Source organism: Ostrinia furnacalis, unplaced genomic scaffold (genome assembly GCF_004193835.3).
Source record: "Ostrinia furnacalis isolate ACB-3 unplaced genomic scaffold, ASM419383v2 OfSCF2912, whole genome shotgun sequence".
Lineage (NCBI taxonomy): Eukaryota > Metazoa > Arthropoda > Insecta > Lepidoptera > Crambidae > Ostrinia > Ostrinia furnacalis.
In genome coordinates, this window is record NW_021133151.1 from 273,997 (window position 1) to 294,489 (window position 20,493).

General features: G+C 35.3%; 1 protein-coding gene across 1 annotated transcript in view; it reads left to right on the forward strand.

Annotated features, from left to right (window-relative positions):
* Positions 1-20,493, forward strand: part of LOC114356778 (dynein regulatory complex protein 9-like) — a 32,776-nt gene that overhangs the window by 4,110 nt on the left and 8,173 nt on the right. The window lies entirely within an intron of this gene.

Genomic DNA, 20,493 nt, shown 5'->3' on the forward strand with positions numbered 1-20,493 from the left:
CTAAAATTTTGTAATCCTGTTCTTTGCTCCTGTTAGTAAATAAAAACTCGAATCAAAGTGAACCGAAGAAGACCTATTGGATTGCTTTAATTTGTTTCAATTAGCAGAAAAGTACATACCTACATACTTTTATTAACTTATAAGTCGTTTTTATTTAGTTTTAATGTTTTACTTGTATGTTTTGGACTGTAGAAGTAATAAAATTATTATAAAAATTGATTTTTGTAATGTTATAGTTTGTATAAACAGACGGTACTGTAACAGGTTAACAAGATAAGTCTGTCCATCAAGTATGCTTGTGGAATTGCAAATGGTTACTATAAATTTATAAAGTATAGGTAAATAAGGAAACATAAAATGTTATAAGTATTATAAGACAGGAAATAGTCCGGTCATATTATACAAACTTTATAATTATTAAGAGCATTTATTTATTAACCAAACTTGGTTATGAATCTACTCTCAGCAAAAGCGAATCCAAATATTATTTTTTAATCACTGCTAGTAAACTGACAACCAATTTGGAGATTTCTTTTCAATTTTTACCATAATTAGAACCTAAATATTATATATCATTCAATATAACCATTTTTAATGATATAACAAATCAAAGTTATCTTAATTGAATTGAATATTATCTCTGCTATTCACACAAACGGTTACAATGTTTTTCAATTATATTTCCTTAGCTGTTACTACTTTTAAAAGGTTACATCTGCCTTTGATAATTTAAATAAAACATAAGTTTAATAAACAATGTTGCATAAGCCTTGAAACAGTAATAATATAATCTTTTACATGTTTATTGCGGGAGATTCTACATTTCTGGTGTATCTACCATAGTTCTTATGTGTCGGTTACACATTTCTTTTAAAAGGAGAATTCTATGAGATGTCTGATTTTTGGGTTACTATTTGTATCTTTTAAATATAAACATGCACCTTGGAAAAAGACAGGTAAGATAATAATAGACATGTGCCAGACAGTGCATTACAAGTGATCTTGATGCAGGGGCCAACACTTTTGTGTTACTTATGGAATATTTTATAGATTAGGCAATCTGTGACTGTTAATGCTCATGTTCATTACAAAAAATTGCCTCTAGTGTGATTCGAACCCGCAACTTTATCATTTGGTACGCTAAACGCCATATCAGATATTGTGACCTAATGTACCTATGTCAGGCCGTTATTTAAACCCATTACTAAATATTATGTCACTCTAGTTCTGTAATTATTAAACTTCAGAATGTTTTCGCCTCTGTAATATATGCCGTCATCTCCGGAATGTAATCTCCGTTTTGATGGTAAACACTGTTTTATCATTCAAATGTAAATAGCCAGTTTGCAAGCTTTGGCATCTCGCGCGTCGTCACGCAGTGAGTGCGTCGGTGCGCGGGCGCAATCCACGCGCGCATTCGCCATTCGCGATTTTCGAAACGTTCTAAATTTAAATTTTTACTCGCTCCCGTTCTCACATGCGGAATTTTGTGGATAGTAAATTGGAAAACTTGTGGCTTTTGCACGTAGGTACTTTTGCATGTTCTTGTTTGATACAGTTGTTTTCCATTGTTGTTGATCAAAACATGCTGCCTTCCACCAAGTTGTAAACACCAGTTCGAGTTCGTTTTCAATAGTCTAGTAACGTTTTACCAAGTGGAACCATCATACGCTTAATGTGACTGGTTTTCACGGTTGAATTTCAATAACATGATTAAATCGAGTGCTCGCAGTCTAGAATGTACCGGATTTGCATAAAAAGGCTCCAAAGGCGTTGTACTAATTTAATTAGAGATTATAGGAGGCCTAAACCGTAATATGTGTCGTACTTATGTATGTATATATTATTTACCTTTGTGCTATTAAACACAAGGTGAATTTACTTTGTTTTTATTATTTTACTGGATGACAGAAGATAACAACTGATAAAGAATTAACATGTAAATAAGTAATATGTAATACTGCCTACACAACCTCTTAAAATTTTTCTAATTGGAATGTGTTGGTAATTGAATCCCAATCTCATAAGAAGAACATTAACAATACGATGACAAATAACCTGTTAGACTATAATTTAATAGGCAATTAAACTAAACGACTTTCTTTTATGACTGCGGCATATTCCTACATTAAAGTTGTTTTTATAGGATAATAGAAAATATAACATAATCTTCCGCTTGACTTACGCAATTTCAAATACAGCTGGAACAACTAGTACGTACAACTTAATTAATACGCCGGTGAAGAGAAGCAATTTCGGCAAGAAACACACCTTTCTCAGTAATCCAAGAGTTCCACTCTGTCGCCTAATTTGTACTAAGTGTCCACTCGGAACCTACTTACCATAATACGATGTGGTTAGGAATGGCACTCCAGTACAGTACAGATGAAACACGGTACGCTTGACTCAACAGACGCTGCACCGCTCCCACTACTGTAATGTATTTAGAATCCATGGTTTCGGAAGCATAATGTGTTTCCGTGTGTTCTACTCGCATCGTATTTAGTTATTTAATTTACCATAATACGATGTGGTTAGTAATAGCACTACAGTACAGATGAAACACGGTACGCTTGACTCAACAGTGAACAGACGCTGCACCCACTACCGCAATGTAGGTAGAAGAAGCCATGGTTTTGGTTCGGAGGCGTGATGCGTGACCAGTAGGTTTAGTCCGGCAGTTTCCGTATTCTTTGACCTATCCCATCTCTCTCATTCAAAGCAGATATTGGCATGAGAGATGGAGACAGATAATTTGACTATCTGCAAAGGGTGTTATGAAGTAACGGTACAAATTCTACATGCAGCAGGCGATGTGTTTCTATTAGTATTATTTGAAACTAGCGGCCTTGAAATAGTACGCGTAGCGCTTTACTTTTAGGGGTGGAGTTTGGTAAAATCCGTTCTTAGTGGACCCTTTATGGAACCTGCCTGCCAAGTTTAAAGTTTCTGAGATACTTTCAGTTAACACGTGTTTGGAAGCTTCTTAGCTTTCGAAGCAAAGCATTTGTCACAAAACTCACGAGAACCCTTCCTTATCGAAGACCACAGCTAAAAGCAATCAATCATCCAGATAACTGTTCGCCTGAGCTCTGTGGTGTACTGTTAAATCCGCTCTTCATTTCTATGCTAATAGATTCATCTCTCCCATTCCACATCTGCAGAATTTTATCCGATGCCGTCCGGCGACACTTTCACTATCTCGCGATCGGAAACAGGCTTCTTAAGTCCATATTAATTCGAGTATCAACAGTATACGTAGATGATATAGTATAATACAAACCAATCGGTTCGGACACGCCTTTTCGATGTCGAGTGAATTTTGGCGTAATCCCGCTTTACGTAAGTACAGCAGGCTATTATTATAAATCAAGCATAATTAATGTTTGCATCTAATAAACAATATTATTAAAGTTCTATCCAAACTAATCTGAGTGCAGTTGTACTATAGCGACTAGATAACGAATACTGGGAAGTACCTAGCAAGTCTAGCATCTATTGCTAATAATAGTCATGCATATAAATATCACTGTTATGATAGAAAATGTTCCAGGTGCTGAAATATATTTTTGTTACCATTAGATTTTAGTAGGTACCCAACATAGTAGGTACATGTAAAGTTTTATATGTGCAACTACATAATTCACTCCTAGACACAAACGACTTACAGCAAAATTATGTATGATTTTAAAACTAGCTACAATTTAGTAAATATGTCGTTTTCCTGTACATAAAAGAAGTTCTTACCAACCAAGGTTAAGTGTGACAGAAGATAGCAATTAAAAATACATTAAAGCTATCTGCTCTAAACCAACAACTACTTGCGACGTTGTCAGTTTACAATTATTATTTATTTGAGTTGAGGTAATAATCATAGTGACATCTCAGAAATATTATATTTTTACTGTGTTACGTAATTTGGTTTTACACAAGGAATTTACACATGCTCGTACTAAAACCACAGAATAATAATGTACTACGTACAGAAGTTTTAATTCTTAATAATTATTTACTTCGCGAAGGTATTTAAAAAATGTATGCTCAATTTCATTAACAATATGGTGTAATTTAGCCTGTCTCAAGAGTCAAGCACCATTTTGTTGACAAACGTCAGTGATCGGCACTGCGCCGAAGCTATAGGGCTGACTTCGGTAAAATGATGTGACGTGAGGTGCCAAACTGCGGAAAATGGCGGAGGAAATACATGATTTAGCATGAATTATCATGAATAATAGTAACTACTTATTTACCTTTCAGTGTCTTGAGGCAACTTAAAAAAGTACATTCTGTGTTTTTATTATTATTTAGGCAGTTAAATACTGCACAGTAGTTAGTACACCATTTTCTTTATTTTCTTCCATCATACACAAGAATACGCGTGCGTGAGTCAATGTTCGCTCGTATGTGAGGCCTTGTCGAATAGTGTCCTGTAGGTGGGCCATCGTGCGTGTTTTGTTTTCGATGTAAACTCGCGGAGATGAACAGGCCTGCTAAAACGAGCAGCAGAACACTATTTATTTATTTAAGAAAGAATATCGACTAAACCTTCCTTGCTCGTACTTATAACAATGTTATATTTTGTAATTATATTCCTATGATAACATAAAGTTAAATGGCAGGACAATTTACAATTGGGATGCATTAAGTAAATAAAGATTCGCAATTCATAACTTTATATTTATGAGTACAAAAATAATACATAAACAATAAACATAAATCTTGTCCTTGGTTCTCTTTATTTTGGCCAAAAGATTCCTAACTTTGAAGGCTGTTTCGTAATAGCCGTTATAATTCCAGAGCAGTAACATTATCTTGTCTGTTATCTTATTTTATGGATTTAATGAGAATATTTTATTGTGTTTATCAAAATAAACTGTCATACAGATAGCATTACACTCTTACTGTACCAACCACTTTAGGAAATAAATATTTTGCATATATAAAGTAGGAAAGGTTCGATTTTATCTTCTATGTACCATTGTAGATAAATGCAAATGTAAGTAACTGTTTATTGCTGAATTTTGGTATAAGTAGTCGCAGATTGGGCCCGTAAAAAGTTTGTCGCAATAGTCTTTTAAAGTAAGGGAATGTTCCAGGAAAGCAATAAAATTATTATAAAATGGGTATTTTTCATGGAACTCTTAAGTTAAGAACACTTTTTCCTTAACTTTTATGCCGTCCACTGTATTGTTTATTGTTTTGGTCCATCTTCTGTATTATATTACCCATATGACGTTAATAAAACCACTAATATCTGGCACGTGGCGTTAATGAATTGTCACTAACAAGGCCTCGCTGTGCCCCGGCCTTCGGGTTACCAATATTAGTGTTGGGAAATGACGAATTGTCTCACGATGATTTATTGTGTCGATAGTTCTTTGTATCTTACATACAGCCTTTTCTGCTCTGCACTGTCTGGCTCTATCTTAGATCGAATTGACACGAAATCACCAACTAAAGGCTAACTTTGTGTGTGAAAAACTTTCGTAGGTGAAATACCGGGAAAATTCTTCTAATCCATAAATTATTTCGTTATTCCTATCGATATATCGATAGTTTTTGTAGATCATCACTATCAATAAGCGCCCTGCGAGCTCCGCAAATATCAACTTACCTATTAATTCCATTTGTTCCCGTACTGTTTTGAACGTGACAATCAATTGATTAAATAAAGCCTTTATATGGTCTGTTTCATCATGGCGGCATGTGGAAAATTTTGGGTTTTGAGTCATTTTATTCTGATTTTATTTAAAAACTAAAAAATCTAGTTATCGGTTTATCTTTTTAAGGTCTTTCTTTTTGAAATGCATGTTGTCAGTATGAAATTTGACTGTTCTCACCTCTCGTTTCCACCGCTGCAACTCCTGTGTTACCAGGATCTACAGCTTGACCGCCAATAAAAACCCAACCACTCTGACATATAAACTTTTTTTATTAATTTGTTATGCAAGTAAATTGTATTCGTGTCTATTAAGATTAAGTCCACTGCGTTGCTTGATTGTTTGTTACACCAAATACATCCGTCTTTATCGTGTAGGTAAACTGACCCAGACTAAACAAATCCATTTAAGCCCAGCTCACGAGGTCGTGCTAAAAATTTAGACCATCTTAATGCCTTTTTTGAACATTAATTGATTTGATTACACATTTTTATTCCCTGTTTCATTCCCTTAAAAAAATTGGCTATGGGACTAAAATTCATTATTAAAGTTATATTTAAATTGTTAGTTAATGAAGAAAAGGAATACTGTCTTATTGGTATTAAAAAGCCAATTTATTTGGCTGTTGCAAACTACTTTCACCTTTCACGTGTGCAACATACAAAATGTCTTTAAACCCGGAGGCATTTCCGAATCAGTCGTCAAAATGTTATAAGCTCATTACATAAGCATTAATCATGCCAATTACAAGCATATTGTGTCATAAAAAAACTGCTCATTTCATATGTCGGAGACAATCAGGTTTACAAATATTTACGGTCTCATTACCAAATCGTAAATTCTTAATTGGCCTCTGGTAAATTAGAGGGGGTCGTGCTCCTTGCAGTGGAGACTGGATGACCTGATGATAATGACGTTTGGACGCCTTGAGAGATTCTCGGAATTCTTCTAATTTAGAACAAATTCAAATTTATTTATTTGCATAAAACAAGGGTTACAATGGGTCTTTTACATTTTCATGTTTCGAAGTGTCAGTGCCTGTTCAGCCATAAGTCATAGCATGCAAATATTGATAATACCAGTTTTTAATAAATTACATTAAATTAAATTACATTTCAATTAATTGTTTCATTCATAATAAATTAATGTCAGCATTCAAGATAAATTATAATGTCAATGTCTTTAGAATTTCTTGTCACAACAATAGCTTTGATATAAACCACGAATAATCCCAAACCTCGCTTCTATTATTTATAGGCTGCGCCAGCGCAGTTTGTTTATATCAAGTACAGCCACGAACAGTAACTATTTTAATTTTCTCTTTAACTGTATTTGAATAAAGGCGAAATTCGAATACCTTCTGCTGCTTTACGTCACGCACACCGCTGACGTTGATTGCTGCTGCAGTGAACATCTGGATTATTTTCAAACCCGGATTTTTATGCATACTAGCCGGATATAATCTAGGATTGTGAACACGATGTTATTTTAGTCGCTTTTGACCGCAGACTTGTAGATCTATCGACTGACTATTACGTTTTATATTGTTTCAGCTGGGCTTCATGTGATTTTATATGTTATACCTGGTGATATTTATACAGAAGTTCAGACTGTAGTACTTCTAATCTAACTTAGAGAGAACTAGCAGCATTTATTCGCAATTTATAACTACGATTTCCTCAAGTAGTTGTGTAAAATTTGGCACTGTGGAAACAGTATGTCGTACCTACATTGGGGAGTCAAATTTTGATAAAATTAGTAAAATTTTGTTGCCAAGATCTTCCTTGTTCCGTTTGAGCTATTTATCGTTCGACTGGTCTTATTTCTTTTTATCTTGTTCTTCTATTTAACCAATTAAAGAAGATATTTTGTTGAACTGAACTTGTAAAAAAAGCAGTTTGTTACTGGTTTTATTTGGTGTTAATTATCAAAGATAGTGTAATTCACAGATTGGAATATTGTGTTTGAATCACCATTTTACGTAGTCCTAAAAATCATTTAGCACTCCCCGCTTGGTGTAGTTATTTATAAACGAGTCGGTACTTACTGTACATTGTGAATGGAGTTGTATTTTAGCGTAGTTTGTATCGCAAGCAACAAATATTAAATCAAGTCTTTCGTCTGTATCTTATCTCCATTATTTGTAAGTATTTTACGACGTACTCGTAACAATTTAAAAGACATTAGGCAGTGCAGCCAGTTGGCGTTGTTTGCTGTTCTGGCTTTTGAAAAGCAATGTTTTTTACTAGCCATTTTTGCAGCTCTGCACATGAGACCAAAAACTTGTATTGTTTGAAAACAGTGCCTCTAGAAAATTTAACGTTCGTTAATCCGTTTAATTCAATTTCGTTTCGTATTATGTCCTAAACTAAGTAACATTCTTGACATTATTTTAGAGTTTTCCTGCTACAAACATTACATTTTTAGCTCATATAAACGTTTTGTACACGCAAAAAACTTACCGTACCTTAAAAACGCAAATTCAATCGATTAAAATAATATTTACTATGCCAAAAAACTTCGACCTCAAAGATCACATCGTCTTTCGACGTCCTTTCGTATCCGTGATCGCCAAAAGTTTTCGAAAACTTGTCTGATTGAAAACCGACGTCAGAACTAGAGCTGCGCCTTTGGCGGTTTCTAGCAAGGGGGAGCGGAGATGTGTTTTCAATTACCAATCAGATTTCATTATTTGTACATCTCTCCGCTCCGCGTCGCCACCACTGTCAAATTCTATAGAAAGAAAGAAAGAAAGAAAAATTATTTATTTGACAACAAAACAACAAAGAAACAAAAGGCAATATAAAAATACAATTATATAAAAAAAAAAGTACAAAGACAATGAAGAGAAAAGAGAAAAAAGAAAAAAGGACTACTATAGATTCTATAGTATAGAAAAATGGGTCTGCCCGATACATCTCTCTTCTCCGCTCCGCTCCGCTTGGTGGAAACGGGGCCTTTGTCGTAGCAAATATTTATTACAGCTATTGTTTTAGCAACAATCAAACCTATTCGTCGACCATACAGAAACACATCAAAGAGTCCTTTTTCTGCATTGTTTCTTTCAAAAGTAACGAAAAATAAAATGCCGTTTAAAGTGTCAACAGTTTTGTATTGACTTTTGTCGCGTTTATTTCAGGCTGCCACAGAAAAGGATTTCGCGCGCGCGTTCTATCAAAATCACTTTATTTGTACCATTTACGTAGAAAACTTCTATTCTAGACCTACAATATAGACGAAATGTTTGTATTTAGCGGGAACCAAACCCGCGACTTGTGATAGTAGTCCGATACGAAAAGAGATCATCATCATCATCATTTCAGCCATAGGACGTCCACTGCTGAACATAGGCCTCCCCCAATGCTTTCCATGTTGATCGATTGGTAGTGGCCTGCATCCAGCGCTTCCCTGCTACCTTTACGATGTCGTCGGTCCACCTTGTAGGTGGACGTCCCACGCTGCGTTTTCCGGTACGCGGCTTCCATTCCAGAAACTTGCTGCCCCATCGGCCGTCAGTTCTGCGTACTATGTGCCCTGCCCATTGCCATTTCAGCTTGCTAATCCGTCGAGCTATGTCAGCGACTTTAGTTCGTTTTCGAAACGTTCGCTTTCGTTCGTTAGACGAAAAGAGATAAGATGTTTAATTAATATCCCGGGAGCCATCATCAACACTAGCCGTAGCCGCCCACGGCCCACGCCTTTGAAGTTACTCTCTAGTCTCTACAATGTCATTGATGTTTACGTCGTTACACTAATTTTAAACACATTAGCGAACCAGCGAAATTACTGTCACGTTTTAGACTAACGCTCGTGGGTGAGATGAGCGGAAGCGTTTCCTTTTTTCGTGTTAGAAAAATATTTTTGTTCTTGAATTACGCCCGTATTCACAAACATTACTATTAGGTCTCACAGTGCGCGTGACGCACAGAGTGACACACGAACCAATCACAGAGCTCTATTCAACGCTGTGCGTTCGATTTGCTGCGTCACTTAAGCAAGCATTGTTTGTGAATATGGGCGTTATATTGCTAGAAAAAACCTAACCATATTGAGGCGTCTAGTTTCAAATTCCGCTAAAACGATTTCGAGAAATTGAAAAAAACCGCTTATCCATATAGCTTTGGCCTTAGGCAAAAAAATATATGATACGAATTATTATTGTCATCTGGCATTACTAACAGTAATTCCTATTAACCTTTAAATTAAATATAATTTGAATTATAATGAAAACTATTTTCATTTTGGCGTACTTTGTTACGAACATTCCGTTTTAATGGGATTTGAAACGGACATGTTGTATTTTAGCGGGATTTGATAAGAACAAATTGTAATGCATGAATGGCGTTCTACAATATAGTCTAATATTAAATAACCCAAAAAATGATAAAATAAATAAGTGTCCGTATAATTTGTTCATTCTATAATATTCAAAGCGATTGCACTTATTGGTTAGGTTATTAGATTAATCAAGTTTTATCGGGTTATTAAAAAAAAAAACAATTAAATTACAGCATGTAAATAAGAAACTTTTATAAATTATATTCTCAATCTCGTCTTTGCCTTTTTATAACATAATATTTATTCCTAGACATCTGGACATAAGGTGATCCATCTGCTCGTTTGCCTCCTGTCACATAAAAAAAACATCCCACGATATTTATTTATTTACTTCACTGACTGACTGTACAGGGATATAAACATACACATTACACAAATACATACCTACCTACTCTCGAAACACATTACCCTCCTGCACTCGGGTAAAAAGTAACATACCTTTATAATTAAATTCGTCTAAAGGCATTGAGCTAGTGAAGTTTCTATAATCCCAGTAGTGATCACCAACACTTAATAGTAACAATAACCAACGACAGCTAAATGGTTAATTTTGCATAACACCATCAAAGCTGCTTCAAAAGTAGTTTTTTAACAAATTTCTCTTTCCGTTTCTGGCGCTCCTTGGTGCGTTTCCAGGCTATTTCATTACGTGGTTTCTTTCTTGCGTCTTTAGGGTTACATTTTTCCACGAACTGAGACAAATCTTCCATTATTTTGGATCAAAAACAATAAAAAACCGCAGCAACCTTAAGCATGTTATGAAAAAATCTCCATACTGATTTCGCAGTCACGTGACCAAAATACCGTGCTGCCATTGGTCAATCAACTTTTAGAGGGTTTTGAAAGAAACGGACGGCGTTTTAGCGGAGTTTGTAACACAAACCAAATTTTAAGTGCTAGTTTAGTAGTCTTTTAGTGAATTTTGATCGAAAATGATTGAACAGTATGATGAGAAAATTGCAGTAACGTCATTTAGAGATATAAACAGAAATTCGTTGCAGGAGCGTTTTAGCGGGTTTTGAAACTAGACGACTCTTTCATAAAATTCTATGGATGCTAGAGATGATAATGGTATCCGACACAACTTTTCAGTATTTCAATGTAATATTTCACCTGACACTCATGAAAAAGAGGCTGATAATAGTGACGGACTCTTGCACTGCTTCTAGCCCTGACCCATTTGTGTTACCGAAGCAGTAGTTTGGTTAAAATTATACTGGGACCGGGGACGTGTAAAAGAGATTTTTATAGGCCTACTTTAAAAATATTAATTTGAACATGTAGATTAATTGACTTGCAGCTCTAGTGGCTAGTCTTCGAGACTATTCCCATCGCTGCAACTCCTGTATCATCAGGATCTAGAACTTGATCGCCAATAAAACCCTAACTAATGAAGATCACGTTGCAAGTAGTAGTTCTAGTCTTATTGTTTCAATTATCCGCTATTCCGTTGCTCGTGTAACCTCTATGCGCTATAGAAGCCTTATATCAGGCGTCTTTGCCACTTCGCACGTGTAGAATTTATGCTAAAACACCGGTAACTTCTTTTAAATTAGTTTCCTTTACGCGTTACTTTACCCATTGATTTCTAGATCAACCCAAGGGCATTCATAAAACCTATAATAGGCGACTCCTATCGAAAGTAAATACATCGTACGTACTCTTGCGACGACAGTGTGACATCTAATGACGGAACGTAATCTTAAGATTTTGATCAAACATAGGTCCATATTCTTATAATATTATGTACATACAGTGATGTCTTTAAATGCATCTAGTTTAAGTATAAGAAACGTTTTCTTGATTGTCGATACTTACCTAATTATGGCATAGACTTACGGAACCTTCTGCACGCGATTGAACCTCGACAGGTTATTTTCCGAATCGATCATATTTCTAATTCCTGTGCCAAATGTGTCTGACTGTTAGCGTTTATGTACCAATAGCTAGTTAAATTTCGCGTTAATTATAGGAAACAACTGTAATCGTACGTGTCAGAATATTAAGTAACATGTACTTTGGTCAGTTTGTACTGTTTGTGTGAAGATTATAACGTGTGTGTGTTTTTTTTTAATCAAAGTTTTGCTGATCTTGTCATAGGATAAGGTATAATTTAAGGCAACTTTTACTACGTGAAATGATTTGATATGTCGATTATACCCGAAATAATTGCATTGGATCAGGATAAAATTAAATGATAATAGTCGGATAGAAATAGTAGATTTTATATATTAAAAGTTTTTCCATCAGAATCCTAGTGACTGTGCCAATGGCATTTTCAACCGACTTCAAAAAAAGGAGGAGGTTTATTACGCGATAACTCCGCNGCGTGCCTCTGAACTCTTCTTACGCTGTTAGGGTTGCTGTCTAGTGAAAAAATAATTAATCTACTTATTTGTAATGAGGTACGTATGTAGATAAGTATGCATTCATTATGGAAAACCTTGGGAGAGGCCTTTGTCCAGCAGTGGACGTCATTTGGCTGAAACGAACGAACGCATTCTGAGTAGTAGTCATAGTAGGTTAGGTTCCTATACTGTCCTAAGAATTATTGATTACCTACATGGCCAACATACCTTTCAGCATCTTTGGGAAGCGAAAAAAAAGATGAATCCGGTAGATTACTTTTCGAATTTAAACACCCGAACGCCGCACAATATTTCTTTCTCTTTATGTCCATTTTTAAATAATACTTCGATCATAGAATTATAATCATGCTACAACGCACGCCAGCGTCCTGACGAGCGCGCGCGTGACACTCGACTGATATAATACCCGCCGGCGGGGCGCTTCGCTGTAGGTAATTATCGGATGTGCCGCGCGGAGTGAGCCAGGCCTGCTATAAGTCTTCGAAACTATTCCCACCGCTGCAACTCCTGTATAACCAGGATCTACAACTTGATCGCCAATAAAAACCTAACCAATGAAGATCACGTTGCAAGTAGTAGGTAGTTCATGTCTTATTGTTTCAATTACCCGCTATTCCGTTGCTCGTGTAACCTCTATGCGCTATAGAAGCCTTATACCAAGCGTCTTTGCCACTTCGCACGTGTAGAATTTATGCTAAAACACCGGTAACTTCTTTTAAATTAGTTTCCTTTACGCGTGGAACTATAATTTAGTATGGTCAAATTATTCTCTAAATAAGGTGCTCTTGTTCCCACACTGTAACTTCTGCATAGCCAGTATGTACGGTAGTACAAAATCTAGCATTTTTCGCTATAACAACTGGTCTGTCCTGCAGCAGATTCATCCCAAACAAGTAATACTATACCCATTGATTTCTAGATCAACCCAAGGGCAACCATAAAACCTATAATAGGGGACTCCTATCGAAAGTAAATACATCGTCCTCTTGCGACGACAGTGTGACATCTAATGACGGAACGTAATCTTAAGATTTTGATCAAACGCTATGTCCATATTCTTATAATATTACTAGCGGCCGCCCGCGACTTCGTACGCGTGAATCCCGTTTTTCCCGCTAATTCCCGTTCCCGTGGGAATTTCGGAAATTCCTTTCTTAGTGCACCTCTACGGTACCTAAGCTACGTCCCTTCCAAATTTCAAGTGCCTACGTTTAGCCGTTTAGGCTGTGCGTTGATCTGTCAGTCAGTCAGTCAGTTTCTCCTTTTATATATTTAGATGTAAGTAGTTTTAAATGCATCTAGTTTAAGTATAAGAAATGTTTTCTCGATTGTCGATAAATTACCTAATTATGGCATACACTTACGGAACCTTCTGCACGCGATTACAACCCGACCTCGACAGGTTATTTTCCCAATCGATCATATTTCTAATTCCTGTGCCAAATGTGTCTGACTGTTAGCGTTAATGTACCAATAACTAGTTAAATTTCGCGTTAATTATAGGAAACAACTGTAATCGTACGTATCAGAATATTAAGTAACATGTACTTTAGTCAGTTTGTATATGTTTGTGTGAAGATTATAACGTGTGTTTTGTTTTGAATCAAAATTTTGCTGATCTTGTCATAGGATAAGGCATAATTTAAGACAACTTCTACTATGTGAAACGATTTGATATGTCGATTATACCCGAAATAATTGCATTAGGTCAGGATAAAATCAAATGATAATAGTCGAATAGAAATAGTAGATTTTATTAAAAGTTCTTCCATCAGAATCCTAGTGACTGTGCCAATGGCATTTTTGGAATGCAATTTTTATCTCACTGTCGGAATGTAATAACGGCTATCGCAACCGTATCATATAGCTGCCATAGGCGGCTAACATAACGTGCAATCTGAAGCAGTGTATGTATACCTAAAGATTAATCTAATGATTAATAAATCAATCGAATTGATAAAAAGCTTAAAATTCCTGTACAAACTGGAATAAATCGGCTATATATTTTTTAATTTATGCGTTTTTCCTGAAAAACCTACCAATCCAATCACCTACGAAATTGAGAGAGCCCAACACTAAAGTAACTTAAAATTTTGCAAAAAAAATAATAAGTTGGTTCCCTGTTGATTATTTTTATTTTGCTGCCCCTTTCCACGGCATATTTACCTCTTCCTCTTTGCTAATTTGTTAATCAGATCTAAAATCTTACACGAAACATGCATTTAATAGTCACAAAAGAAACCAGCAACCGCATGTTGTATATCAGCACACTTTTAGCCAGTTTTATGGTAGTGATGTCATGTGAATTTTTGCAAACATTGTATATTTAGAGCTCGGCAGATTTAAAACTTGTTGAAACACAAACAAAGTGGGTTAGAAAGATAATTTTCCTGTAAATTTTACTTGCAGAATATACTTATCGAGCTTGTCGTTCGCAGCGACAGGCTCCTTAATGTCTTTTAAAAATATGTGACGGTTTCATTAGTTTAATTACAAACTAGATTAATTAAAGAACCGGTGGTTAACGATAACTTAATTAGAACGAGTGCATTAGCCTAGCGTTTACATTTTCGTGTAGAGGCGATGGTAGAGGTAAGCTCTATTGTTGTGAGTTATTGATTTAATCATTTCCCCGTGATTTCGCGATTTGTAAATACTATCATAACATAATTTACAATTATTGTAAGTGGTGGGGAATATTCGGCACAAATACGAAAAATTCTAGAGGTTTGGCAGCAGTGACGTTTCACTGAAACCAATCATTGCCAGTTATCGTAACGCACGCCAGCTGAATATCAATGACCAACCGTTTGTTCAGCTGTTAAATACTCTTTTGCTTTATTTTAACATTATTACAGCATTTAAAAACAAACGCTTAACACATTTGTTAGNCACATTGACGTCGATTTAATTAACACCTTCTTATCTTGCACCCGTACTGTCGCTTTATCAGTCGGTGCTAGGTAGTGTCTGGTTGTTTGCATCTCCTTACAGACATATCCAAAGTTAATTTTTCTTTTGTGCGGTTCAAGATAAACACTGGCATCATATTTAGTTGTGATAAGTGCGATTTTTCAACAATAACCTTTGACCTAAAAAAGTGCGCGCTTTTTGTTTCGCGGATTGATAAAAATTAACGGCGCTGTAAAGACTAGTTTATTTACCTGTTGGACCTAAAATCTTCGAGGACATCTGTCTCAAGCAAGAAAGTGTAAATCTCTTGGTGAAAGTCCGCGTGTGTTTTGCCCAAGAAAAGTGATAGGTTTGTGACCGTTCGCACAAACTTTGCGCGCGCGTCGGTGAAACTTTTTGTGCTATAATAGTAAAAGTTGATTGTTCTCAGTGATCTTTAGCTAGCTTTAGTGCACGTTAAGCTTCGACTGTGTGCCGTTGTTTTAAAGTGGTTTACCGGACCGTTTTAATTGAAGCGGTAAATTCTAATTGTTTTATATTTTTGGATTAATCTCAGTCAGATTTAAGGTTTGCTCGTGGCTAAATTCCGCTGTTGCATGACATGAGATGTGACCCATATTCCATGTCCGAATTCGTAGCAAGGTTACAGACATTTTACGTTTATGCATGTTGACGACCTTTCCGTATTTGTGCGTGAATATACGAAACTAAAGTGCGATACAGTGCAATTCCATAGACTAAAATATCAGTCAGAATTTAACTATCGAAGGGAATTAAACTTTACTGCCTCATTGGAAGTTCCAAGTGTTGTGACAGTGGTATTAGGTGATGACCTGTTGATTTGTGAATGTATACGGATTGAGTGAAGTGTTGTGTCAAAATGATGGTGTCAGCCTCAAACATCAGCGGTCACTCGCTGTCGTCGATGTTCCGGAGGCGTAGGAACCCGTCACCTACGGTAAGGAAATCTTTTTCTTCATCACTGTCAAAATTATCAGGCTGACTAATAGTTAGGCCTTAAACCTTAAGGTTAAAGGGTAGACTTGTCACGTGTTTTTTTACACTTTCAACCAAATGAAGACTAGGTTATACTTTCAACGTGTGGCATAATTATGATGAAGAGAATACGCTTATGAATGCGGAATGTATTTTGTATAACGTATAAAAGCTCTATATTATAATATTAGTCGATGTTAAATGCCCATAGACTGCAGCAGCGTTTTGAACCTCCATTTTACTCTATTAAGCAGATAATTAAATTATAAATTAAACGCCATTGCCAGCATTTCGCTCGAACTTTGTTAAGATTTTGAACCCCTCTGGTAAAAGTTTGAAGTTTTCGGTACATAAATGGTAAATTCAAAATCATTGATAATATTTAGAAGTAAGTATTGGAGAGTCCATTCAGAGATTTTTAATCGATGATATTGTCGACAGTAGATCTCGTTTTTTTTCAAACCATACTCTGCACAATATTAACCGCTTTTTAAACCAGGTCAACTTAACAGAAAGATACGTATCTGATAAGATGGTCTTATGCAAATATGTATAGTTTAACACACGATGAAATATCTCAAAGACGTACATTTTAAATGTGATATTATTCGACTTAATAATAAGTTTTATTTTGGCCAGTTATGGACAAATTAGAAATGTATGAGATCTGTCAGTCATTCCTTCGTCCATCACAGCTTTTGTGTGATGGCATGCTTCAAACTTCTCTGTACAACTTTCGAGACCCTATTTCTTTACAATATCCTCAATTCCTATTAAAGTTTCCTGGGGTTTTCTTACCGATCCGGATTATGATGGTGTATGATGTTCCGTTGCGTAGGTATGCTAATTGCTAATACGCGGGCGCGGATGACGGCGGTCACCGTTAGCACGCGTCGATCTTGGATCAGCCCCCATCCAGTAGAAATCAAACGAATGCCATGTTGTGAGATTATAATGTAAATAAACGTCATTAATTTTTAAATCCATCATAAAGTAGGTAGTTTGACTTGATAGTTGGACTTTGGAGTTACTAAACTTCCCTAAAAGATTCTTATAACATTCCTATAAGATTCTCAGACAATGTGTCTATTCAATTTTAAAAGGAGATTTTGAATAATAAACCATTTAAATTCTTTTCACAAATTATATATTTATCACAGTGATGTAGAAGGCGAACTTACTGCTTGCTATATTATGGCATTCTCTTCCAGTCAATCAAAATTTTTCTCTATACTTATTGTGCATAAAATACAAAGATTTTTTATTAATTAGCATTAAATGGCGCTAATTGTAGGTATTATGTAAGAGCACTTTGTAATAATGAGTAGCCTAATTGCTTGTTCTGTCATTAAAATGAAATTCTTACTTAGCTAGCGTGACAAAGCTTCTTTTCGGAAATTAATAATGTACTTATTGCGTTGTTTTTTCTAACATAATAGTTAGGCATATTTAACTAACGACGTAGTTAATAACGTTTGAGATATTTTTTCGTGGTTAAACAGAATTTTACAATTTTAATGAACACCGGTTTATTACCATACCGTAGACTAGAGTATTAAACGAAGCTTTGTTTTAATAAAAATATACAGGGTGACTGGAACTGAACCCGCCATAGCTAATACGCGTTTAGAGGAGGGCATTTGCTGATTATTGAACCTTACTTTCTATAGTTTAGGAGATATGTCAATTTTTATACTTTTTCAGATTTTTCCGAAATTTTACCTTAAAACTGCTTAAATTTTTTCTCGCATGATTTAACCGATTTTTTTATTTGATACTAATATCGAATAAACCTTTAGTTAAATAAAATAAATTTCAGATCCAGATAATGATTGAAAAACTAGTCACGAGCCGCCAAAGTTCAACAAAAGTACATACCACGATAAAAAATTAAAGTTCGAATTCGATTTAAAAAAAAAGCTAATGGTGATAGTGGATTGCCAATGATCTTCGGAAAAATCTGAAAAAAGTATAAAAATTGACATATCTCCTAAACTATAAAACTTTAGTCATAGAAAGTAAGGTTCAATAATTAGCAAATGACCTCCTCTATACGCATATTAGCTATGGCGGGTTCAGTTCCAGTCACCCTGTAGAGCTCTACATATTTTGGCCCGGTCTAAGCCTAGGCGCAGACCATCGACTTTTAGGTGGCTGATAGTTGGGCCCGATTCTAATTTGTATGAAGAATCGGCCGATACCAAATCGGTGTAATCTGCGCACTTTTATACATCTCCATACTGATTAACAGCCCGACCCAACTATCGTCCAACTAAAAATCGGTACTCTGCGCCTAGGCTAAAAGTCGTTCTTGCTTAATATTTATGGGTAAAATATCGAAAAACCCCAAATTTAAAATAGTTTCCATTTATTCCCAACAATCGTTAGTGACAGTAGTCAACATCACACCCATTGAATACATAAGGAACTGTTTGTTTACACTTAGCTTGATTTGCCGTTCGTCCGTGCAACCATACATAATGTATGAACTTATTTTAAGCAATTTGTTCTATAAACCGATCTCATTTCCTGACTTTATCTGCAATTGGTAGGTAATGTAGGTATTAATCTTTGGTTTAAAAATAAATGTAATTTCCTGATCAACTGCTTTTGATTGGCGCCGCATGTCTTTATCTGATTACGAATAGGGAAACGTCAAACGTTACGTTTCTATTTTGTTTCTATTCTACACGTTGGTCTCAGTCTCAGTCATTGGTTACTGACTCAAGACTCTTTATTACAAAACGATAACTACAAATATGTACCATGTTGGGCGCCATAACAGTTTAAGCCTTAACTTGGCAAGAAAAATCTAAATTTTCATTATTTTTTGACAAAGAAATAAAGTAAAAAATACCTTCATAATAAGAGTTAGTTACAAGTATATTAATTATTAACTAACATTATTTTGTTATTAAAAATCAATTAACTCGATGGATAGTAAACTAAAATACTAGCTAAAGCTAATGACGATGACGTGCGTTATTTATAACGTAATAATTTATTTGTGAAAGTTTTAAACATACAAAAAAGAAATACGCTAACTTGTGTCTAGTCTAGACCGTCTTAGAAGAGGAACTAATAATAGTTAAACTTTTTTCGATAGTGATACGTAACTTAATCGACGTTTAATAGATTGACGTAACGTAGAGTTAACGATTAAAGAAAATAACCTATCTACAGCGAGTCTTTATTGAGGCACGGCATGATCTATGACATCTTCTCTGAATGTTAATGGGCGCTTGCATTAATATATCGTAAACCTTGGTATTATTCCAGTTCCTTGACGACGTTAAATATTGCCCATGTACTTTATCCACAGCCGTGGCTAAAATGATTCTAAACTTATGTTTGACGTTGATTTGACGAAGAAGTGTAAGTGAAGTGAAGAATTGTAGAAACAAGAAGTAATGAGTAATTCACAAACTCGGACCACAATCCTACGGCCCATTTGGGACGAGTTGCGGAAAATCGAAATTATTTATTGAAATTTAGTTCGTCACATATCGGCATAAATTATAGCCTATATGTTAATCTGGGTTATAAACAATAATACTGTAAAGTTTCAACAAAATCCGTTCAGTAGTTTTTGCGTGAAACTTTAAAATGTATACTTGTCTCTACATAATGCACCCTTCATTTGCCAACGACATAAAAAATGGAAATACATGAGTTTGATGAATGTAAGGCATCAAGGGTATGCTAAGAACTTTTAAAAAAATATGAAAAAAATTCCTGCATTTCCCAGAGTTGGGAAAATTCGTGTCCGTCACAGCGGACACTGCCAAAGACGTCATAAATAACGAGTAGATTTGAATGTTCGCCGTGGCGGACATTGGCAAATAGGGGATAAATAAAAAAAACTTCGTTATAAACTAATTTTATTAAGAATTTTTATAGTATTGAGAATAAAACACATTGGAAATTGGTGTTTTGGCAAGAAAAATTAAGTAAGTAATTAAGCGTAACATTAAAAAAACACATAAAACAATAATTTGGTATGGAAATCTAAAAACAGTTTCTTGCATTTCTGCCCATCACAAAGCAAAGGCGCGTTTGAAACTTTATGTAGAACACCACTGTCTTTTTTTGACAATACCTGCAACGTTATAAGAGAAGCTAAAGCTAATATTTACATTAGAGAGAGATCATATCATTATCATTTCGATAGAGGGTGCAGGTGAAGAATAGTTTGAGTTAGTAGAAGCTAGAGATTA